The 17,538-nt window shown below is 41.3% G+C and overlaps 1 protein-coding gene across 1 annotated transcript in view; it reads right to left on the reverse strand.

Moving 5' to 3' along the window:
* LOC135874860 (glutamate decarboxylase 1-like) overlaps positions 1 to 17,538 on the reverse strand; it is a 98,829-nt gene that overhangs the window by 59,030 nt on the left and 22,261 nt on the right. The window lies entirely within an intron of this gene.

The following is a 17,538-nucleotide window of genomic DNA, read 5'->3' on the forward strand; positions in this document are numbered from 1 at the left end:
TTGTATGTATAGTTGGGGTTATTTTTTCCAATGTGCATTACTTTACATTTATCCACATTAAATTTCATTTGCCATTTTGTTGCCCAATCACTTAGTTTTGTGAGATCTTTTTGAAGTTCTTCACAATCTGCTTTGGTCTTAACTATCTTGAGTAGTTTAGTATCATCTGCAAACTTTGCCACCTCACTGTTTACCCCTTTCTCCAGATCATTTATGAATAAATTGAATAGGATAGGTCCTAGGACTGACCCTTGGGGAACACCACTAGTTACCCCTCTCCATTCTGAGAATTTACCATTGATTCCTACCCTTTGTTCCCTGTCCTTTAACCAGTTCTCAATCCATGAAAGGACCTTCCCTTTTATCCCATGACAGCTTAATTTACGTAAGAGCCTTTGGTGAGGGACCTTGTCAAAGGCTTTCTGGAAATCTAAGTACACTATGTCCACCGGATCCCCCTTGTCCACATGTTTGTTGACCCCTTCAAAGAACTCTAATAGATTAGTAAGACACGATTTCCCTTTACAGAAACCATGTTGACTATTGCTCAAGAGTTTATGTTTTTCTATGTGTCTGACAATTTTGTTCTTTACTATTGTTTCAACTAATTTGCCCGGTACCGACGTTAGACTTACCGGTCTGTAATTGCCGGGATCACCCCTAGAGCCCTTTTTAAATATTGGCGTTACATTAGCTAACTTCCAGTCATTGGGTACCGAAGCCGATTTAAAGGACAGGTTACAAACCTTAGTTAATAGTTCCGCAAATAGACCTTCTAATTTGGCATTTGAGTTATCGCTGGCAAGAGGCTGGATTCTTTGCAGCTTAAATAAAATGAAATTAGAAGCCGAGATACATGGAAACATTATATGACATAATATTTGTGTAGAAATGTGAAAGTATTAGATTAATAAGTCTAAGCATCTCTGTAATTTGAATGATTATGATTTTTCAGTTCATGTATTAGTAATGATGAAATATTACAAAGAGGGAAAAGGGTCAGATATCTGTATGTATGTGTATATATAGATAATTAAGGGTGCCATCCACTGGCATATCAGAAAATGTTCATAAATCTGAAGGTTCAGTCAAGTTGTTGTTGAGCTGCACTGCAAATAGTTTCTGGATTAGGGAGCTCTTAACAAGGACTTGTGTTATGTTCTTACATTCTTATGACTTTACCGCACTAGAGCCGGTGGAAAATTTTCAGTTAAAACTTTATTGGAGAATGTCTTTTCAAACAAATGAAAATGTTTGATTTTTTTCCTTTTGTACATTTACTTTCTGATGAAAAAACTGAAAGGAAAAATGCTGATGTTTTGGGGGATTTTATTTTTTAATTTCTTTTAAAAAATTCTTTCCCCTTTTCCCAGAGGGGGGGGGAAAATCAAAAAAGTGAAAGTAGTTTTTCCCTCCCAAAACAAAACTATTATTTTATTTTATCGTATTTGGTCAAAAATAAAATTAAAAAATGGATCATTTTCAATAAAATGATATCTTTTCACTTTCATTTTCTCTCTATGTGTGTGTGAGTGTGTGTGTCAGAGAGAGAGATTTTTGTGACCAGCTCTGCCAGGTGCCTTGATGATTCCCAGATGCTCTATAAAGGCCTTATCCAAAGCCCATTGAAGTCAACAGAAAGACTCCCATTCATTTCGGACTTTGGATCAGAGCCTAAAGCTCTTGGGGAAGTTGTACCTTATACTTGTATGGCGGGACTGGCCTACACACAATTCTCCTAGGATCAGGACAGTACAAAGAAAGCTTAAAAGTTAAAACCAGACTTTGCAAATCCTTCCATACCCATCCTGATTTGCACGATACACTACTCATCCTTAGCTTATGGATGCATTTCGTAACACTGACGGAGTATTTATTCAGTTCAACACCCACAGGAAGTTGTTTTATCTGCAATGCTTCCGTGCTTGCACAAAAGTGTCTGATTTACTTATTAAGGAGTTTCTATTTGCTGATAACTGTGCACTGTGTTGCTCAATCGATCGACATTATTCAATTTATAACTAATCACTTTGCTTGTGCAGTTAACCATTTTAGTTTCACAATTACCCTAAAGAAAACTGAAATATTGTACCATCCTCTGCCAGACGATGCACACGTCCACCCAATTATTAAGATCAACAATGCTCCACTCAAGTCCATGGAGAAGTTTTGCTATCTCGGGAGCATGCTCTCACAGAATGCCACAACTGATGACAATGCCAAGGCGAGTCCTGCATTTGGAATGTTGTCCCACTGCCTCTGGAATGATAGCGGTGTCAAAATAAACACTCTGCTAAACGTCTATTGGGCAGCTATGCTAACAACACTTCTATATGGTTGTGAGACATGGACAACACATCGCCCTGTCCCCCATATTAGGAAACATCATCAGTTCCATATGTGAGGTTTTCTGGCAGTTTGTACAGTCAAATGGTGGGAGAAGATTCCTAATATCAAAATCCTTAATTGTTGGATGTCTGCACTCAGAACATGCTCATAAAAGTTCAGCTGCATTGGTCTGGTCACCTCATTCATATGCGGACTCGAGATCACCCAGCGCCATATTTTACAGTCAGTTAAAGCAAGGCACCGAATCTCATCGTGGTCAGTATGAATTACATAAAGACACAATGAAGTCAAGCTTGAAAGCATGACAGAGCAAGGTAACCGCAGATTTGTCCTGTTGCTATTAACAGCTTTGAAGCAAGGCACACATCAACAGCTTATGCAAAAAGCATGAATTCCACAAAGCAAAGATACAACAGTCTGCAATGGTCATGGACAGTTTGTCTGTCCCTCTGGCAGTTGTGGTTACAGTTCTCGCATTGGTCTCTTCTCCCATATATGTATTCATTTATAGTGTTTGCTGAAGTCTCATACCTGCACACCATTGTGAGACTCCATTCATCCTCCTTAGCCAAGGATCGGGGCCTTTATTTTTAACTGGGGAATTATGGCCAACTTTCCAGCAAACTAATTGTCTGATCAAAATTCCACTTGGTAAAATATTATCTTTTGAAATTGTGATGACATTGGCAAAGCCAGCATTCCATCCTCATTCAAATGGTCTGAAAAACTCACATCTACTTCAAGACCCACAAGAAGACCTAAATACAGAATATATCATGATAGTCTCTCCTCTGTCTTTTTAGATTTTTAGCTCTGTGGGGCAAAAACCTCTTATGTCTCTTTTCCAAGGCTTGTCTGTCATCACTTAATAACTAATAGATAAGAATTAAATATTCAGGGCCAAATTTTTTTTGAAAAAACCCTCTAATTTGTGATATTTGCTCTCCCAACACACAACAGATGCAATTTTGTGGACACAATAATTTAGGAGTGAAATAAAATTTAGACAACTACCTGAATTGTGGGCACAAACACCATTTGTATCTGCAAATAGGAGACACTTCACTATGGTCTATTTAAGCTTGCATTTACTAGTGCTCAGAAAATTGTACAATTGATGGCCAGGGAAAAAAGTAGAGAATAGATGGAGTCCCCTTTAAAAAGTCTGGCCCTCAAGCATTTATGAAGTCACCAGAACCTCTCCGCATGAGTCTAATTTTTAATCAGCATTTTATGCTGATACTGGACATGCCTTTACAGCAATCCCAGAAGTGGATAAACAAGTCTACTTGTTTATTCTGATAAACTATTTTTCAAATAAAAAAGAAATGTTCAAAGGTTGAAATAAGATAATCAAAAGCAGGAAATGAAAATTCAGGGCCAGCTATAGTTATTGATGCCTTAACAACTCACTCTTATTATCCGGTAGCCACCCAAACTGAAATAGCTAATGAACATTTAGCAGTCCCTAATATTTTGCTGCCCTAGGCAACTGCCTGTCTTTTCTACGTGACAGACCAAACCTATAAAAGATAACCACTTATCTCAGCCCAACATTAAAATGGCTTTTGTTATAATCATTAGCTAATGCTTCAGACACAAATACAATTTTTAATGGAAACATTATACTCAAAGAATTTTAGACAAAGCTCAACATCCCGGGAGCAACAGCAACAAATGAGCAACAGCAATCAAAGTGGATAAGAAAGTGAGCGATAAAAAGCAGGACACAATGTAGAGTAATAGGAGCTAGAAGTGAATAATAAAGGAACAAGAGTACAGTAAACAATAAGTAAAATTATAGGCTTTATAGAAACAGGAGGACTAAGATCTGTAAAGGCTCAATAGATGACAAGTATTTCAAAGTACCAGTAGGTAAATAATGGTGAGACTGTTATATGAAAAGAAGAATAACCAAGACAAATATTTATGCATTATAAAGATTATGCCAAGCCTGAATTTGGTAGCTAACCATAAGAAGCTCCCACTGAAGCTCCCACTGAAGCCAGATCAGAATCTGGCCTGAGAAGCTGATGGCATGCGGTACACTATGAATCCTTAAGAGAAGTAAAAAAAACACAAGAATACTCATTCTCTCTCTGATGCACCGAACAGTCAAAAGGTATACATTTCTAGCCTTTTAAATCACATGAACCAATCATTTTCATAGCATTAAATTAGGTGTGACAGAAGCAACCCACTTTCAGGAGCCCCTCAGGGGGTACTGCAGCTAAATACAGTAGTTCTGAAGTCTGGCAATGTTCAGAAGTGGAAAGTGGGCTAGGCCACAGTTTATGATATAATTAAATGCTTGCAAGCAGCTAGAGGCAACAAAAAATGAATTATGCATTTTAAATTAATAAGCTGGCTCATTTTACACCCATTACAATTTAGCTATGACCTCAGCCAGCAATAAGAAGCTGAACAATAAATGAATACAGCATGTCTTCCGGGGCAACTCGCCACATTTTTAGATTTTGCTTATAGTTATAGTTCTCAGATATTATAATAAATCCTGACTAGTTTTTTTAGAAGGAATAAATGACTTTATGTACAAGGATGCTTATTTGTTGTAGTAATCCATTTTGTTTTGCAATCACTGAAATACAGACACAATACATGTGATTGCAAATCTTCTTTTAAAAGCCCAAAGTAGTGCTGTGAAGCATTTTTGAAATTTGTTTTACCATAAAACAATCTGGAAGTTGTTTTTCCATAGAAAGTTCTGTATCAGATGTAGAACAAAAGTTGTTTGTTTTCCCCCCCAGACATACAATTTAACCCACTATGACTTTGCTATAACACACTCACAGACTTTACAGTCAGAAGGGATCATCATGATCATCTAGTCTGACCTCCTGCACATTGCAGGCCATGGAGCCTCACCCACCCACTTCTGTAATAGACCCATAACCTCTGGCTGAGTTACTGAAGTCCTCATATCATGGTTTAAAAACTTCAAGTTACAGAGAATTCTCCATTTACACTCGTTTAAACCTGCAAGTGACCCATGTCCCAGGCTTCAGAGGAAGGTGACACCCTCCTCCCCAAGATCTCTGCCAATCTGACTCAGGAGAAAATTCCCTCCTGACCCCAAATACGATGATCAGTTAGACTCTGAGCATGTGGGCAAGACCCACCAGGCAGACAGCTGGGAAAGAATTGTCTGTAGTAACTCAGAGCACTCCCAATCTAGTGTCCCACCACCGTTCGTTGGGGATTTTTGCTACTGGCAGTTGCTGATGGGCCACATGGTGTTGTAGGCAGCCCCATCATACCATCCCCTCCATAAACTTATCAAGCTCAGCCTTGAAGCCAGTTAGATTTTTTGCCCCCACTGCTCCCCTTGGAAGGCTGTTCCAGAACTTCACTCCTCTGAGGGTTAGAAATCTTCACCTAATTTAAAGCCAAAACTTGTTGATGGCCAGTATATCCTTTTGTTCTTGTGTCCACACTGGCATTAAGATAAATAACTCCTCCCTCTCCTTGGTATTTATCCCTCTGATAAATTTATAGAGAGCAGTCATATCTCCCCTCAGCCTTATTTTTGTTAAGACTAAACAAGCGAAGCTCTTTCAGTCTCCTCTCATAAGGTAGGTTTTCCATTCCTCGGATCATCCTAGTGGCTCTTCTCTGCACCTGTTCCAGTTTGAATTAATCTTTCTTAAACATGGGAGACTAGAACTGCACCCAGTATTGCAGATGAAGTCTCATCAGTGCCTTGTCTAACAGTATTAACACTTCCTTGTCTCTACTGGAAATACCTCGACTGATTATGGAAATACCTAGGACTGCACTAGCCTTTTTCACAGCCACATCACATTGGCAGCTCATCGTTGTAGTAGAAAGAGCCTGAAGCATGGTCCTGGTGCAAGGCCCGAGGTCTGAACCAAAGTCAGCAAAAGTTATGCTATGGGCAACAGTTAAGCCCTGTTAAAAGCAGATGCTTGCCTGCAAGCCTGTGTCCGGTACACAACCTCGGCACCAGTATTGCTAGCATTGCTAAAACACACTGAATATGTAAACACATTCCAGCAGGCCAGCACAAGAACACTCCAACCTAGCACACGATAAAATGGTTTGACAAAAGTGATGAATAGGAATGTTTTGTCTGAAACATCAGAAGGAAAGTTCAAGGGGAGGTAACAAACATTTCATGAAATATGTAAGATGATACGTAAATTGTTTAACCCAGATTGTTTGTCTAAGTCTATAAATGTTGGGATTCCTCACTTTTACCCTTCGTTCAGCCTAAGGGGTAGTGGAAAGTCCCAACATTTATTGAGCTGCATCCATTGTCATGGCATACATGTGTTAGTGTACCTGTAACCATTGAGCCGGGCATTAGCACCGTACTTTGTCGGCAATAAACCTGGCCGGACGCCTTTGCTACTAAACCAAGTCTAGTGGTCTTATTGGGCAGTTCGATCGGAGCCTGCTATATAGATCTATCTGGCCAGAGCCAGTGCAGCACGCAGAGAGAACAAATGCATGCAGCCGAACATCTGACAACAATAATCATCCTGTGATCAACCAATACACTCAGGTCTTCCAGTTGATAGCAAAAATTCTTCTTGTTAGTCCCTAAATGCATGACCTTGCACTTTGTACTATTAAATTTCATCCCATTTCTATTACTCCAGTTTACAAGGACATCCAGATCTTTTTCTGTGATTATCTGGTCCTCCTCTGTATTGGCAATATCTCCCAATTTTGTGTAATCCACCAATTTTACTGAGCACATTCCCACTTTTTAATAGAAATGTTAAATAAGATTGGTCCCAAGACCGATCCCTGAGGAACTCTACTAGTAATGTCCCTCCAGCCTGACAGTTCACCTTTCAGTATGACACGTTGTAGTCGCCCCTTTAACTAGTTCCTTATCCACCTTTCAGTTCTCATATTAATCCCCATCGTCTCCAATTGAACTAATAATTTCCCATGTGTAACTGTATTAAATGCCTTATGGAAATCCAGTAGGTTAGGTCTACCTGCATTTCCTTTGTCTAAAAAATCAATTATCTTCTCAAAGAAGATCAGGCTGGTCTGGCACAATCTACTTTTTTTAAAACCATGTTGTATTTTATCCCAATGACCGTTTACCCCTATGTCCTTAACTACTTTCTCTTTCAAAATTGGTTCCAAGATCTTGCATACAACTGAGGTCAAAGTAACAGGCCTGTAGTTTAGCAGATCACTGTTTTTCCTCTTCCTTAAAAATAGGAACTATATTATCAATTCCCCTGAGTTTACAGATTCATTACAAATCTTTGCTATTGGACTAGTAATTTCATGTGCCAGTTCCTTTAATATTCCCTGGATGGAGATTATCCAGCCCCCCCCCGATTTAGTCACATTAAGCTATTTGAGTTTGGCTTCCACCTTGGATGTAGTAATTTCTACCTCCATATCCTCATTCCCATTAGCCACCCTGCCATTACCCCTAAGCTCTTCATTAGGCAAACACCTGTCCGGGATGGTCTAGAAAATATTTAGTCTTGCCATGAGTTCAGGGGACTGGACTAGATGACCTCTCAAGGTCCCTTCCAGTCCTATATTTCTCTGATTCTATGATTAGCCCCATAAAAACTGAGGCAAAGTATTTGTTTAGGTGCCGGGCTGGGCTTAGATTATCTTTAATCTCCACCCCTTCCACAGTGTTTAGCAGTCCCACTTCTTTCCATCTTATTTATACGGCTGTAGAACCTTTTACTACTGGTTTTCATTCCTTTTGCAAGGTCCAACGCTGCTTGGCTTTTGGCAGGTCTCACTTTATCTCTACACTTTCTGACCTCCAAGAGGTAGCTTTCCTTGCTGATCCCTCCTATCTTCCATTCCTTGTATATTGTCTGCTTTCTCTTAATCACCTGGCTTGGTTTGCAACCCTTCCCTATAAAATTTCCCCCCTTGCTTGGGATGTAGGTTTTAGATAGCTTCTGCAACTTTCAAAGTAATTACAAGCCTCCTCCACATTCAGATCCTTGAGTTCTTCAGTCCTGTCCATGTCCCTAATTCCCTTAATTTTTTTAAATTTAGTTCTTTTGAAATCAATGACCTTTGTTCCAGATTTTTTTTTTTTGGTCCCTCCATTTAGTTTAAACGGAATGAGCTCATGATCACTCAAAACAAGGCTGTCTCCTACAATCAGTTCTCTTATGAGGTCCTCACAATTCACCAATACCAAATCTAAAATGGCATCACCTCTTTTTGGTTCAGCAACTGTTTGGTGAAGAAATCTGTCAGCTATCACATCCAGGAAAATCTGGGCCCTACTATTATTAGTAGCACTTGTCCTCCAATCTATATCTGTCTGTAGCATACCTTAAGCAGTAGCCCAGGGAAAACTCTATTAGCTTTCTTTGCGAAAGTGATTCTGGCCCAAACAGACTCTGTCTTATCCATTCCATCACTTCTAATTTTTTTACAGTCCACCTCATCATTAGTATACAATACTATTCCACCACGCTTGCCTTTATTTCTATCTTTCCTGAACAGCATATACCCTTGAATACCTGTACTCCAGTCATGACTATTATTCCACCATGTTTCTGTTATCCCTATAATATCTGCTTTCACTTCCTGCACTGGTAGCTTTAGTTCCTCCATTTTGTTGCCCAGGCTCCTTGCATTCATGTACACACATCTTAATTGCTGCTGCTTGGCTTTTCCCATATTCCTCGCCCGATTGGATACAGTTATTCTACTGCCAGTATCACGTATATGACTGGTATCAGCACTATCCTTCCCCTTAATGTCCATTCTCCTACCCACTGCTCTTCCTTTCTCCATTGCTGTATCCTCTCTTACTTGATTTTCTTCCCTCTGAATGTTAAAATCAGGTGTGGCGATTACATGAGCACCTACCTACTGTCTCTCCGGAGTTCTTAGTTTAAAGCTCTTAATGAGTTGTGCTTACCTCCATTGCAGAAGTCTATTTCCCTCACTATTCAGGAGGAGTCCACCCCATGAGAACAGTCCTCTGTCCATGAATGCCTCCCAGTGGTCAAACATCCCAAAGCCCTCCTTATAGCACCACTGCTTGAGCCATCTGTTAATCATCAAAATCTTGCCTTGCCTTCCTTCTCCTCCTCTAGGGACAGGCAGAATCCCACTGGAGATACCTGAGCCTCCATTTCATTAAGCATCTTCCCCAGTCTCGCGTAGTCTCCCTTGATACATTCCAGCGAGAATCTAGCTGTGCCAGGACAATCAGTGGAGTCTTTCCTGCTCCCATTAGGATCCTCTTCAACCTCAGATCCACATCCTGTATCTTAGCTCCCGGCACACAGCACACTCTTCTCTTCTCCAAATAAGCTCCGGTGACAGGCCTGTCTGTTCTTTTTAGTGGAGAGTGCCCAGTCACATAGACCTGCCTTTTCCTGGTGATGGTGTGATTCTCAGGCCTTCTTCCTCTTCTTTCTGCCTGCAAGTCTTCTTGTCTTTTATTCTCTCTTGCAACCATCTGCAAGTCATCCTGTATCCTCCTGGGGCTCTGAACTCTGGCTCTTCCCCTCTTCTTACAGGACTAGCCGCTCTTCTCTTCCTTGTCCTCCCACCTTCAGTTACTGCCTGCTGTGCCCCTTCTTCATTTTCCAACTCAGCAAACCTGTTCCTGAGCTTTGTTTTTCCTTCATTAACCAGTCTTTTCCCTTGCCTGATTCTCCTAGTCACATGCTTCCATTGACCACTTTCCTCACCCAGCCGTCTCCCTCCAAGTTATTCAGCACAGCTTGCATCTGCAAGTCTTAACCAAGGGTGCCAGAACCTTTGGAGCAATGAGGGGAAGGGGTGCACAGTTCATAAGAAATAACGAACATGACAAGTTTATTTGTTTAGCTGTCTGAAGAGGAGAATTTTATGGGACATCTCAACCCTAAATGAGATTATTCTGAAGATAACTGTTGTCCTGAATGACAATTTAAGTCACGGGTCCTATGGTTATTCATTCGAGAAGCATTCCCTACTGAAAACTGGGTCCTGAACCTTAAATATCAACCTTATTTTGGTAAGGCCAGTTTTCTTTGTCTCATTATGAGCAGTTTATCGTCCAGTTCATGCAGTGAAAGGTTCCTTTATTTTAATATTTGGATTTGTGTTTGAAGGTATACCTCTATACAGTATATGTTCCATGGCTTTAAAAATCATGTCCCATAGTCCTCTCAATTGTTACAAAGACTTCATGTGTTACTCTTATTCAGTATTTTGTGCTGGCACAATATCTTTCTAAGCAGTATCAGATCAAAAAGCATCCATATTTTTTATTCTGCAAATTTCCAGTGTTATCAGATTATATTTGTTTTTTCTAAAAGCATAACAACCTACCCTTGATGAGAACAGAATGTTCCTTTACGACCTTTCATCTTCCTTCAATGACAAAAATTAGATCAAGAGTGAGTTATCAGAGCCCAAAGTAAACATCACTTCTTTAGTTTTCTTAATTACTCCGTCTAGTCATTCAAAGCCAAATTGTTGTATTTGGTGACTGGCCCAAGTAAGAGGCAGAGCACAATTGAACTTTATTATGGCCCCACCTCTTCCCTGTTTGTCCCCCTCAGGATGATCCTATGTTCCCAGGAGCAGTCTCCCAAGTACAGGCACTGTAGTTGTGATAGGCCCTTGAGTGAGCCATGCCAGGACACGGTGGGGGGGGGGGGGGAGAGAGGAGAGGGTTGCGTGAGGAACTACATAGACATTGAGGTGGTGCAATGGAGTGGGACTTGGTGAGCAAAACTGCAACTCAAAATCATAAGGGGCAGCTTTGTAACTGCTCCATGCTCACATTTTTAGCCCCTGAGCTGAAATACCAGCCCTGACCCCTCCATACAAGCTGTGTGGGAGTTTGTGGTTATTTGATGTCCACTGATCTGTCCCTCATTTTCCAATAACATTCCCTTCCATACCAATATTCAGAACCAGCTTGTAAATTGTCTCCCCAGTGCACAGAAGTGTACATGTTCTTCCTATGTAACTAATCTAACTGCCCACTCCCTCATGCAGAGGTACCATGGGGAATCATTGGTGTAGAGAATATTTTATGGGCTTTCTGCAATAGAGCCCTGGTTCTGAAAAGCATACCTAGTGAGGAGAGCATTTGTGCTTAAGTCCACCAAGGCCAATCTCTCCTGAATAGGAATAAACTTCAGTGCTTTCCTGAATAGTGGCAAAGGTTAAGTTTACTTGACATCACTATATGAAAGGATGGATAATTAGCTGCATTTTTTAAAAATTAAGAATAAATTAAAATGGAACCTAGTCTTTTTTCTTTTTTTAAGTTTGTGTTCTTAGTGAATAGATATATGGCCTACAGGAAATATTCTGAGAAGAGATTCAATTTAAAACCAGTGACCTACCCTTTATCAATAGAAAAAAAAAGAGAGTTACTGATAATACTTTAATCCAGTACAACCTGCATGTCTGTCAGGGAATGTACAGAAGCTTCTGTCCTAGAAGGTGTTTGTTCATCATTATTAGTTTCTTCGTAACTGCAGGGCACTTTAATACATCACTCCAAAACTGCTCTTTCATTTTGTTGGCAGATAAAAAATTAGCGAACCCAGGGGCTGTTCTAAAAATATTCCAAGCACAATTTTCCTCTTGCTGTGTTTAGATAACATAAGCTACAGTTACATTCAAATGTGTGAGGGGTTTTATTATTATTATTAGCAATATTATTTAGTTACACCACCTGGGTGAATTCCTAGCTTATGATAGTTCAGCAAAATACAAATAAAAGATTCCTCCAGATTTTAAAGCATGACTGGTCTGTCTTTCCTCCCTTTTCTTCACTTATTAAAAAAAGTGAGAACCAGGGTCTGCTATCTACCAATATTGATCAACTTCTCTTTGATTAAAAATAGTCTATTATTATGAGAGAGAAGGAGGGGTGTTCTTGTGGGTCAGACACTGGCTTGAGAGTGGGACTCCGAAAACACTAAGGGAAAATAGTTGGAGCAAAAACCAGGCAGATCAAGGGTATTGTGGGAGGAAAGATGCAAAATTATAGCAATTCAGCTGAGGGTGTGTGTGGAAACCAGACAGCGAGAAAAGTAAAGAAAGGATGCAGCAACATATGAATTTGTTGTATTGCACTAGATCAACTGCCCTCATTTTCATTTTGAAATCTGGTAGATGTGCAAGTGCTCCAGGCGCCTCATAATCATTTGCTTCCTCTTCTCCCTCTATACTGGACCCACCACAGTTCATTTCCCTTCTGGCCCTTTATCTTTAAAACTACCTCTCTTTAGCTTTTGCATTTCTTCCTTTTTTCCACTTTACAAAATTGTAATCTTAAAACCACAATAATCTACAAAAGAGTCCTAAAGATGCAATGGAAAGCGCACTGATCAGATTCAGACAGCATACAACTGAATGATGGCAAAGACTGTGAAGGATAGATTAAAAGCACATAAACATGAGAAGTGTACTGATATCAACAAAATGAGATTCAAAGAGTATAAATGTCAAAGAGGTTAACAGAAAGAGGAAGAATCAAATACTAATGTATTGAACAGGGTAGGTAATGGTCCTAATCACTCAAAAATGAATCTACAGGTGGACTTCAGTAAAGGCCCTATCGTTAGAACTTCTGAGCTCCCACTGACTTCACCAGGAGTTGATGGTGATAAAAAACTTGAAAGATCAGGCCCCCATATAGAAAAAAGGGTTACAGTTCTGGAATAAAATGACTATTATGATATGAGCTTCCTGGTCACATTTGCTACCTTGCACTCAGCATACAAAATAAAGAACATGTCAGTTTCTGAGGCTGACAAACAAGGAAGACATAAAAAATGAGAAATGGGGGGTGGGGAGGGTATTATGGCCTGGTTTATACACAGTTTTGAACTGACAAATTATTTTTATGATTTTCTACTGATAATTGGTACAACTCCTAATGTGGACACACTTATACTGGTAGAAAGGTGCCTTAAACCAGTATAACTTATTCCCTTTCTATTCTGGGAACAAACTAGATAAGTATGACACCTTTGCACTAATGTAATTGCTTCCACGCCGGATGGCGGTTGGGGGTGTTGTACCCTTTAACTGTAGTATAATTTGTGTGTGTGTGTAGACAAGCTCAAAGACTCAAGCAAAGATAGCAGTTAATCTTGTATAATTGTATTACCTCTTTATAATATACACGTTCTTTGCCTTTGTTATCCATTTTAGTATCAGAATACAATGTAATTCCAGTTATCCAAATTCCCTTTTCTGAACATCCTAATTATCCAAATCCAGTGTCTCCCCAATGTAGCCCTATGTCAGTTAATAGCACTTCCAGTTATCCAAATACCAAGTTATCCAAAATGTTCAGGTGTCCCCAAGCCATTTGGCTAAACAGGAGTGGAATGTATTGTATCACAAAACAAGGGACAATTATATTAGTACTTGAATGCAAAACTTTTGCCAAAGGAAGAAAAAGGAGTTGGGGGAGAGGTTACTGTGATTGTCCGTATCCCTATGTCCACTCCTTTTTCAAGACTGCGATAAATGTTGTGCAGACTATATCTTTTAAGGTATCGTCTGAAAACTCATGATTTGCTGATCATTATTGCCCGGGTAAAATACGTTGCATGTAAAGTTACAAAATTCTACTGTATGATGTTACTAAGAAATACTCCAAATCTGAGAAGCCGCCACAAACAAGTTCCTCGGAGACAAAAGACAAATTGGCACCTCAGCCAGGTATCAGTGAAATCAAACGGACTATCCCCTGATTAAGCGGCCACTCTTTGTCAGGAAAAAGGGTATGAGCGAGAAATTTATATTTTGGCAAAGAAATAACTGGAGGTTGCTGTCCCTACAGGCTTTCTGTCTCCTGAACCCCGCAGGAGATGATCCTCAAAGAAGAGGAAAAGGAATAAGAATGGGAAACAGATGCACCAAGATACTACTCTTTCTCTCTACCCACAGCAGTACCTGAGGAACAAAGAAACAACTTTGGACTGAGAGAGGGATCCTGTCTGAAAGGAATTCAGCCAGTAAAACTGCTGAAGCGCGTGGTGAGAGACACTTTTGCTTTGAATTCACTTAGCTTGTTATGTTAGATGTTAGTTGCTTTTTACCTTTTATTTCTTTGTGACCAATTCTGATTTTTATGCCTTTTTACTGAGATTGTAAGTGATTACATCTTTCTGTAGTTGTTATACTTGTTTTATCTAAAACAGTGTGCCTGGTTTGAAGTGTTTGAGAAACTCCATTTGAGAGAAAAGGATTTGTACTTATTTTCTATTAATAAAATGACAGATTTTATATGAGCTTGTGTTGTCCAGGAGAGAGCTGGGCAGTACAAGAGGTACATTTCTGGGGCTGGGAATTTGCTGGTGTTGATGTGCAGTGTAATTCAAGAGTGACTGGCCATAACACTCAGAATGTGTAGCTGGGAGTGATTTACATGTTGGAGACTGTGTGTGAGCTGGTTGCTCTCACAGCGAAGTGGTGTAAAAGGTTGGAGAATTAAGAGGACGCAGCTGTTCAACAGTCAGATTATACCCTGGGGAATGTCAGTTACCAGTGCAGCTGTTCTGCTCAAAGGCTCCTTCCAGGGGCAAAAACAATTTTGGCCGCCCCCCCCCCCCGTTTTTTAATTACCCCACCCCGGCCCCACCTCAACTCCGCCCCTTCCCCAAATCCCCAGCCCTGCCTCCTCCCCCCAGGCTCTCAAGCCTGGGAGGGAGGGGGAGCAGCGGCGCGCGCCGCGGCCGCTCGGGATCTCCCCCTCCCTCCCAGGTTTGAGAGCCTGGGAGGGAGGGGGAGACTCCGAGTGGCCGCGGCGCGGGCGCTGCTTCTCCCGCTCCCTCCCAGGGTCTCAAGTCTGGGAGGGAGGGGGAGCAGCGGCGCGCGAAACGGCCGCTCGGGATCTCCCCCGCCCTCCCAGGTTTGAGAGCCTGGGAGGGAGGGGGAGACTCCGAGTGGCCGCGGCGCGGGCGCCGCTTCTCCCCCTCCCAGGCAGCAGCAGCGGAGGTGAGCTAGGGTGGCCGCGGCACATTTTTAGGGGCGGCATTCTGGCGCCGGCCATGCCGCCCCTAAAAATGTGCCGCCCCAAGCACCAGCTTGTTTTGCTGGTGCCTAGAGCCGGCCCTGGCTCCTTCCGTTACCTGATGATGAGGACCAGGGGTGAAAGTAACTTAAGGGACTTACCAGTACGCAGAGCGGCCAGGGTCCTGAGCAAGGTGGGGGCGGGGCCTCAACCGGAAGGGGCGGGGCTGTGGCCAGACTCCCCCAGCTAGCCCTTCAGCGGCAATTTAAAGGGCCCAGGGCTTCCTGCCGCCGCTAGCGCTACCCCAGGGCTCAGGCAGCAATTTAAAGGGCCGGGGCTCCAGCTACTGGTGTCATAATGGTAGTGGTGGCCAAGAGCCCCGGGCCCTTTAAATTGCCGCCGAAGCCCTGAGGCTCCCGGCCGCTGCTGGTACGGTCGGCTGTGAACCGGCTCTTACCGGTACACCGTACCGTACTGGCTTACTTTTCAGAGAGAGATGCAAATTGAAAGTTCCATGATTTTCCTGCTCTCGCTGGTGCTTGGCTCCTGGACGTGGCAGTTTGTTCTTTCCTCCAATGTACATATACAAAAAGTACTGGACTATTGTACCAAAATGAGTAAGAAATGTAAATCTTATGATCTGAGATTGATGGTGTTATCAGTTTTCTCACATAAGCTATAGGATCAAATCCTGAGCCCCACACTCTTTTTACTCACTCTTTACGCAAGCAATCTCCCACTGAGATCAAAAGAGAGTTGCCTTAATTAAAAAAAATAGAGATTTAAGGATGTGACTCTCAAATAACTCATTCTAAATGTGATGATTGATTTAAATATGAAGATTCAGATGATATAATATACAGTAATTGAAGTGGACAACTATTTTTATAAACCAAATTTCTTTTTGTGTAGATAGTGCATCAAAAACTTTACCACCCTGTATAAATATTTTTATTCCAAGTTCATCAGATTTAGAAATACGTTGTTAGATGTGCTTGAACTGACGAGATGTAGAGGGCACTGTTGCACTTACTAATCTTAGACACTGTCTGATTTGAGGTGTCTGAAATCAGCTATTAACCATTTATTTTGTCTTGTGGCTCATATTGGATATTTATTATTATTTGCCAGAAAACAAGGATTTTTTTTTTAATCATAACTCGCTTTCTATCTCACCAATGTAAGGATGTGCTAAAGCAGTTTCATGAATGATCTTAGCAGCACATGGTTTATATTTTATAGGCCTTTAGCTGACACATTGATTTCACTCTTGGCTGTAAAGTTTTAAGCATGATGCACTGGGAGTTATGTTACCAACTCTTTCTGCGAAAGGTGAGCTGGTAAGGGGAGTTTTTGTTCCACTTTTTATCCTGAAGTACAAAGAACAAAGTTCAGGGTTTTGTGTTCCTCGTCAAGGGTTGATGGCATTACTAACATCTTAATCAGCACAGAGAACAGTTGCATGGGAAACCTGGCAGCCTCTAGGGAAATTACTGGAAGTCAGAGGTGATTTTCAATTATTTTCTTTTAATAGATTTGTTATTTTGGGGCCAAGTTTTCAAAGAAGCCTAATGCCAGCCTCTGCGGTGTGTGAACGAGTCATTGTTTCAACCCCAGCTCTCCTGCCATATAGATCAGTGATAGGGGGGAGGGCAGCTTGTGAGGAGGTGGATTATCTGCTTCCACCAGCAAAGAGGTCCCCTGACCAGGGGTGGATTCTCCAGGATCCATTTCTACCTACAAGTGGCGCAAAGTGGACCTTTGTTGTCACATTGCTGTACCATTACAGCATTTCCTGACCTGACCCGCACAGACTAGTCTCTGACCTATGCTCACCGAATGGGGATACCAAACACATTTCCTGTAACATGCAGTGTGGAAACAAAAAACAAAAAACAAATCCACCCTCAATATTAAATAACAGTTGCAAGCTTCAACTATGTTAAAAAATACATACATGGAACCTGGTTACATGACAGACTATAGCTCTTCCTGTGTAATACCTTCGTTGTTGTAATCAGAGGCTCCTGAGCAAACAGCGGTTTAAAAGGATGATGGTGGCAGAGCATCTTCCACATAGGTCCGTAACTCAAGTCTTCCCCCCGCCCCCTGCTCAACATCCTGACCAATCTAGAAATATGGTGATTTCCTGGGCACACTGCAAGGCAGCTTGGTTCAGTGGCTTAGGCACTGGGTGCATGAGTCTC

The sequence above is a fragment of the Emys orbicularis genome, chromosome 2, assembly GCF_028017835.1.
Source record: "Emys orbicularis isolate rEmyOrb1 chromosome 2, rEmyOrb1.hap1, whole genome shotgun sequence".
Classification (NCBI taxonomy): Eukaryota; Metazoa; Chordata; order Testudines; family Emydidae; genus Emys; species Emys orbicularis.